We start from the raw sequence: 8,096 nt of genomic DNA, 5'->3' as shown, positions 1-8,096 counted from the left end.
TTTTTTTGAAGGGGTGAATAAACATATGGACAAAGGTGAACTAGTAGATGTTGTGTGTTTGGATTTTCAGAAGTTGCTCTACAACAAAGTGCTGCACGAGAGGCGTTTTAAAAAGTCATGGGATAGGAGGCAATGTCCTTTTGTGGATTACAAATTGGTTAAAAGACAGGAAACAGAGAGTAGGACTAAATGGTCAGTTTTCACACTGGATAAAGGTAAAACAGTGGAATGCTTCAGGGATCTGTACTTGGACCAGTGTTTTTTAATATATTTATAAATGAACTAGAGAGGGGTACGATGAGTGAGGTGACGAAATTTGCGGATGACACTAAATTATGCAGAGTAGTTAAATCTCAAGTGGATTGTGATGAATTGCAGGAAGACCTTGCGAGACTAGAAGATTGGGCTTCCAAATCATAGATGAAATTTAACACGGACAAGTGCAAAGTGGTGCATATAGGGAAAAATAACCTATGCTGTAGTTACACAATGTTAGGTTCTATCTTAGGAATTACACCCAGGAAACAGATCTAGGCATCATAGTGGATAATACATTGAAATCGTCAGCTCAGCGTGCTGTGGCGATCAAAAAAGCAAACAATGTTAGGTATTATTAGGAAGGGAATGGCAAATAAAATGGAGGATGTCATAATTCCTCTGTATCGCTCTTTGGTGAGACTGCACCTTGAATACTGTGTGCAATTCTGGTCATTGCAGCTCAAAAAGGATATAACTGCACTGGAGAAAGTGCAGAGAAGGGCGACCAAAATGATGAGGTGCATGGAATGGCTGCCCTATGAGGAAAGGCTAAAGAAGTTAGGGCTGTTCACTTTGGAGAAGAGACGATTGAGGAGGGATATGATAGAAGTCTACAAAAGCATGAAAGGACTTGAACAAGTTAATGTAAATCAGTTATTTACTCTCTCAGATAATAGAAGGACCAGGGGGCACTCCATGAAGTTAGCAGATAGCTCATTTAAAACAAATCGAAGAAACGTTTTTTGCTCAGCACATAGTTAAGCTTTGGAATTCATTGCCAGAGGATGCGGTTACAGCAGTTAGTGTAACTGGGTTTTTAAAAAGTTTGGATAAGTTCCTAGAGGAAAAATCCATAAACTGCTATTACAGTAATTAATAAGCAATAGTAGCTTGTGATCTATTTAATGTTTGGGTACTTGCCAGGAACTTGTGACTTGGATTGGTCACTGTTGGAAACAGGATACTGGGCTTGATGGACCTTTGGTCTGTCCCAGTATGGCATATCTTATGTTTTTATGTTCACCACATAGCTAACAGGGGCAATCCAGAAACATTATAAGGACCTAACTCAGGATCAAAGGATTTAGAAGGAGACTTCTAGACCTCCACATTGTTCACATCTCTAAATCAGGCTGTACACTGGGGGTCAGCAAAGTTTTTTTTGCCAATGTGCCAACCCCTACCTTCCCCCCTTCATTGATATGCTGTTCCCTGTGGGAAGGGTGGTGACCCTGGAGAAATTCTGCATCCCCGTGATGAAATCCTGCTTCCTTTGATTACCAAGCACACTTATCTGTGGAGCACACCATACTGTCTTCCAGGTCAGCACCACATTTTCCAAGCTCACAGGCTGGCTCTGCTAATCTTGTGATTCTTGAAACTAGCAGAATCGGCCAACAAATTTTGAAAATGAGAACAGTGCCAGCTTGGTTACTTCTAACTGAACATAAGATTAAATAAACTTCTCTTACTGAAGGAATAATCTGCAGATGCCAGTCACTGCACATGTATCACACCCATGCTGTTTTAGTGTAAGGATATTGAAGTTTTACCCATGTGTCCCATAGAGGGCAGTATAGTGCAAGGATTATAGCTCAAGCAGCAGGTAATACAGCATCACTGTCTCTTTGTAAATGCTGATGGTGACCCATTGATACCTAGTCTGGGGCGGTTCAGAAATCCCCTTGGAGCTCTAGCAATGACTGCTACAGCCTCTAAGTAAATCCTGGACATGCAGGACCTCTTGTACATAGCAGAGATTAACCTGCTTGAATGCAAGGTCTGCTTCGAGAGGTACAGCCAGCAGCAGCTGCACAGGCCCCGGAACCTACCCTGCGGGCACGTCCTGTGCTCAGCGTGTGTTTCTTCCCTGGCACGGCCGGCTCTGTAGTGCCCTTTCTGTCGCCAGGCCTGCACTCCATGTCAAACCAGTGACTGCCTGCCCCTGCTGCACCTCGAAGGCATCCTCAGCCATGTGGCTAATGATCGCAGAGCCTCAGAAGCCACAGGAGGAGCAGAGGGTCCAGTGGCCAGGCTGTTGCCATCAGGCTTCAGCCTTAACTTTTCCTTTGGAGGTTGGGGGACGCTAGTCAATTCTACTGGCCAGGCAGTGTGCCAGAAATTAGGGTGCATTGCAGTGACCCAAGATAAGAAGAATAGGATTAAGCTTTTCAACTTGTCTTGTGCATGCATTCAGTAGTTTGGGGAAAAGAGAGACTCTAGTAAGTGTCCGATACCCTCTGGATATTGCAATCAATTGGATGGCTATTTATTTGTCACAGATGCTCGTGACCAGTCCATTAAACTGTTTGAGGTCCATATTCAGTAACCATTTAGTGGACAATTTATTCAGCTAAAGTTAGCTGGATAACTTGTCCTGGATATTCAGTGGGATAAACGTCCTGCTGAATAACCCTGATTAAAGTCATCTAGCTAACTTTAGCCGGTGTTGCATATCACCTATTAAAAAGTTATCTAGCTATAGTTAGTTGGAAAACTTTAGATTTAACTGGCTACATTCAAAAGAATATATCCAGTTTGGTGGTGCATCGGGGAATAAAATAAAAAAAAGCTTGCAGGCCAAAACGTCTCCATTTTATAGTAAAATATAATCACTGCATCTGGTCTTGAGATTTCACCCCCCCCCCCCCCTTCCTCCTGACAAATTAAAAAAAAAATTATTGGCTCCAGCGCCCCCGACTTTCCTCCCCCACCCAAACCCAATACTCTCCCTGACCTCCAAGGTTCTTCATTCTTCACCTGATTCGTGGTAGCAGCCTATCGTGACCCTGGCCCGGTGCATCTGGGCTCGATAAGAACCTACGTTGGAAGCGTACACTTCTAGCGTGGCTCCTTGTAAGTACAACTCTAAATGTGAACGCTTCCAACGTAGGTTCTTAGCAACCCCAGACGCAATGGGCCTGGGCCAATAGCACAATCTGGGAGAAGAATGAAGAACCTTGAGGTACCTGAAGGTCAGGGGGGGGGGGGGGCTAGAGGCAATAATTATGTTTTAAATTTGCCGGGAGGAGAGGTGGGGGGATCCCGGAACCGGCTGCAGTGATTATATTTTGCTGTAAAATGGAGGGGGTTTTGAGGCGTGCTGCTGGAACACTTGGATTTCAAGTGAGCGGGAGGAAGGGGCATGTATCAGGGCCAGTAGACCAGAAGCTTTTTGTTTTTATTCCTCAGTGTGCCACTTTACTGGCTATGTTGTTTTGAATATAACCGGTTAGGTTATCCGGGAACACATGCCCGGGTAACTTTCGACTTGCTCTCTCTCAGGCACGTCTAGATTTAGGCAGAAAACTTATCTGGCTAACTCTTAATATCAGAATTAGCAGGTTAAGTTATTCATGTAACTCTTCCCCTCCCTGGAATACCCCCAACATGCCCCTTTCTAATTCAGCTAATTATGAGCCGGATACAGACTAATCCGGCTAATGTTTAGCCGGATAAGAAAGGGAGCTATTCAAAACTAGTCATTTAAATGAATAACTCACAAGTTATCAGTCTAAATGGTTTTTAATATTGACCCCTTTGATTTTAAGGACAAATGCAAATTAGTGGTCAGGGGATGTGCTACCTCCCCTGGGGTGTGGATATCAATCCACAAAATGAAATTCTGGTGATTGATCCAGAGGCAGGAGCACGGTGCTTCTTGCAGGGGGCGAGTGACAAAGAGCCAGCAGGTACACTCCAGTCCAGTGCTTCCCAACAGGTGCGTCACGCAGTCCTGGGAGGTGCGTCACAGTCCTGGGAGGTGCGTCACAGTCCTGGGAGGTGCGTCACAGTCCTGGGAGGTGCGTCACAGGGCCAGCAGGAGGCTCCTCTCTCCTCATCAGCCCAGGCAGGATTTGGTTGACTTCTTTATTGGGCCCAGCTGGAGGCTGTTTTCTCCTTAGCCAGATCAGAGCGAGGCATCGCCGGCTCCTGCTCTTCTGGGCCCGATGGGGCACCAACTTTATGTTCCCCTGCTGGGCTTGGAAGTGCTGCTGCTGCTCCCTTCAACCTGTGGGGTAGGGGAAAAGATGTTGGGGATGCTGGGCAGGGAGAGGTGGAAGAGAGAGGGAGTGTGGGGGCTGCTGATCAGGAAGGGCTGGGAAAGAAGCGGGTCAGGGTAGCTGGGCAGGGAGGGGGAGCAGGGGGAAAGAGAGAGCACAGGGAAGAGGATGGGAGAGCCAGGAATGCTGGGCAGGGATGTGTGAGGAGATGATTGAAAGGGAATAATTGGGAGATGTGAGGAATGATGGCAACATGGAGGGAGAGTGACAGGTGCAAGAGCCATACTACGTTAATTTTGGGACTGTGCATCTCTTCCATCTTTGAATTTCGCATAGTGTAGCAGGAAATGTATTTCTGATTCTAGCTCTCCGGTTTTGCACTACATGCAGAGTAGCATTGTGAGGTTTCCATTGCAGTTTTTCCCTCCGCATTTGTAATGTGTGGCCTTTTATTCTGTATTTGGAGAAGGTCAGTTCTGTGTGTGTGTGTGACTGAGGTGAGGTATTTTACTAGCATGTAGGCATTTTTATCAATCTTATTTGTTATGTTCTCTGACTAGGACATGTTTTGGTGCTGCACTGCTGCCTTTTCATAGGTAGGGCTACTGCTGTTTGAGTGCTTGGAGTTAATGCTGCCATAACATGGCAGGTTTGCCACACATGCTGAGTGGGTTTTTTTTTTCAGGTTTTGTATTTTATGGTGCACCTGGAAGTAGAGGGAGTTTGTGTTGCTGTTACTGAAATGACACTAGAATCAGAATATCTTTTTTGTATGGTGAGTTGTACAGGGAATGTTCTAATTCTGTTCTGCACCCATTGTTGGGGTGCAGAACAGAATTTAGCCCCATGATGGTCATGTGTTTACTATGTCATGCATGTGAGCGTCATCTGTCAGGGTGTGTCCCAACAAAAAAAGATTAAGAACCACTGCTCTAGCCTATGCCAGCTGGTGCCCTGGCTGTCATTGAGCATCTGAACACTAGAGAGAAGATTTGCATGAGGGAAAGAGTGAAACTGCTAAACAGCAACATGAATTTATTTGGCCAGATGGACAGTTTTGGCTTCAGTCTACTACTGCCCTCTGAAATCCATGTAAGTGGCGTGGCCTTTGGCAGAGGGGGGAATATATTGGTGTCAGATGTGCAGAGTGGAGCTGTACTGAGTTTGGGGACAGCTGAAGAGTTTCCTTCTGTCCGGTCTCTCATCACTCATGGCCTTTGCTATCCAACAGGCCTGAACTGCTTGGAGAATGAGTCAGTCATTGTGTTGGACAGTGGAGACCATTCTGACAAGATATTTGCAGGCTGATGAACAGATTTAGGGCCTTATTCAAAAAGGAATGTTTCCTATTCTGTATCTAAAGAAAAATATTTGGGTACTTGCCAGGTTCTTGTGGCCTGGTTTGGCCTCTGTTGGAAACAGGATGCTGGGCTTGATGGACCCTTGGTCTGACCCAGTATGGCATGTTCTTATGTTCTTCTTATATATTGTTTTAAATAAGGCTCTTAGTGTCTTGTAATATATGTCTTATTTTGGTTGTAATTGATTTTGGATGCCTCCTGCAATGAGGAAGCTAACTTGTATGATTTGGTTAAATGTAGGTATAGTTTTCATACCATTAGACTGGTTACATGCTTTTAGCTTTCATAGTATTTTTGGGTAATTCTTATCATACATTTTAAACTGCTTTGGGCCAAACATTTGTTTGAGGAAAGCGGTATATAAATGTAATGTATACGATTGCCAACTGTCCAAATTTTCTCCAGTCAGTACAGATATTAGAGGGACTGTCCAAAACCAGGAGGAGGGCTAACTGTCCAGATTTTAGCTCTCTAGGTCCAGCTACAATCCTCTCCAGTTGATCCTTTATCATGCTCATCATCATCTCAGAAGTATGCAGAACACTGTTTCTCCAGTGCAGCATCTTGGTGTCATCAACTAAATTCTGTTGCAGCATACAGTTCAAATATCAGCTGCTTGAAATGTGTAGAGCTCCACAGCCCATGCGGTTCAATCAGCTGACATTTGAACTGCACCCACAAGAGGAGCTAGAGCATGGGAGCAGCAAGGCCTGGATCTTTTGGTCATAGAGAGGAGGCAGAGAAGTGGTTGATGGGCCCTCCTGGCCAATAAGAGCAACTGAAGCAACAGTTGCTGGGCTCTCCCGGCCAATGAGGGGAATCAGATCTACAGTGGCTGGTTCCTCTCAGCTGAAGAGAGGAGCATCAGTGGTGGTGGGCCTGTGTGGCCAAAGAGGGGAGTAGTGTCAGCCCCACAAATGGAATACAGGAGACTTCCCAATGCCATGTTGGCTCATGAAGGAGGCTGCTGCTTCTGCAGACTGAATTGTTGGGGAGGGGGGAGAGTGAATGTGTGAGGAGGAGGAGAAAGCATGTATGTATGTGTGGGGGGAGGCAAAGAATCTCTCTCTCTCTCCCTGCCCAGCACACATACATGTTCTTTCTGTGAGAGAGCATGTATGCATGAGTAGGAAGTGTTGCGCAGGAGGTGGACCCTTGGGCCGAGGTGGGGTTGACGCTACCCGCAGAGCAAGCCCTATGGGTCGCCACCGTCGGCAGATGGAACTGGCTGACTGATGGAGGGTGGCTGGAGCTTCGCCAATACCAGATCTCGTTCCCCGCAGGTTGAGCCCTTGGGTACCCGGGGCCAGTTGGACTTAGGTGGGCCTCCGTCCGAGGTCTTCTGAGGGATGACAAGGAGGTCAGGCAGGGGTCAGCAGCGGTAGTAGATAGACTGATCTGGATGAGGTGAAGTCCCGGAGACCTGGGAGCCAAAAGGAACAGAAAGCAGACAGGAGGCGCCCGAGTAAGAACAGGTCGAAGCCTGAAAGGCCAAGTCCACAGTGAGGTTGAAAGGAGCGTCGTCAAGCAGGCTGAAGTCATGGCAGGTGGCAGGCAAGGAATAGTGGCAAGACAAGTGTGGGTCAAAACCAGAGGTCAGCGAGAGAATAGTCAGGCAAGGCAGAGGTCGGCAATGCGGTGGTCAAATCCAGGAGACAATCAGTAGTGTGGTCAGGTGAAGCAGTGCTCAGATCCAGAAGAAAGTCAGTAACAACAAGCAGGGTAGACATGGAACAAAGGAGCAGGAACAGGTACCAGGATCAGGAACAGGAACGGAGATGAATCAGGAACCCGGAACACAGAGGTATCACAGGGAGAAGCAACTAAGCACACGACTAGCGTGGAGACCTGTTGCCAAGGCAGGGAAGCACTGGCTGGGCCCAGCCTTATATACCGGAACCCAGTGACGTCATCATCCGGGGCTGTGAGTTGGATTCCCGCCGCAGTCCCTTCAAAAGGAGAACAGATGCATGCGTGTGCTTCTAGGGAGTGGCGCGGCGTCTCCCCACGGACCACACGGGGAGGCCCGCCTCAGAGCTGAGACGTCCACTGCGGAGCTGGGAGCACAGGGAGCGGCCCGAAGTCGGAGGAGGCGGCCCCTGGCCGCAAGGGAAGCTGAACCAGGTGCTGGAGCAGGCAAACGGGAGTAAGATGGCCTGGCCACGGGTCTACCACGGCCAGCACATGCAACAGGAAGGGGGGAGAGAGAGTCTGAGCATGTACGTGTGAGTGTATGGGGGAGAGAGCTTGTGAGTGTGAGACAGAATATATGTGTACGAGCATGTGGGAGTAATCGAGTATGTGTATGTTGGAAATTGTGTGTATGTGAAAGAGAAAGGTAAAAGATTTTGCCCTTCCAAACAGAAAAAGGATGGAGGGTGATATGGAGGGGTGAGAAAGTGGGAATAAGGTTGAGGAGGGGGTAAAAGAAAGGTAATTGGATACTGGGTAGAGGTAAAAGACAAAAGAAGGG

At 47.2% G+C, this 8,096-nt stretch overlaps 1 pseudogene; it reads left to right on the top strand.

Annotated features, from left to right (window-relative positions):
* The first annotated feature begins 1,957 nt into the window (after nt 1–1,957).
* LOC115083344 overlaps nt 1,958–8,096 on the top strand; it is a 115,749-nt pseudogene continuing 109,610 nt past the window's right edge.

This window comes from Rhinatrema bivittatum, chromosome 2 (assembly GCF_901001135.1).
Source record: "Rhinatrema bivittatum chromosome 2, aRhiBiv1.1, whole genome shotgun sequence".
Taxonomy (NCBI): domain Eukaryota; kingdom Metazoa; phylum Chordata; class Amphibia; order Gymnophiona; family Rhinatrematidae; genus Rhinatrema; species Rhinatrema bivittatum.
This window is presented reverse-complemented; position numbering and strand designations above follow the sequence as displayed.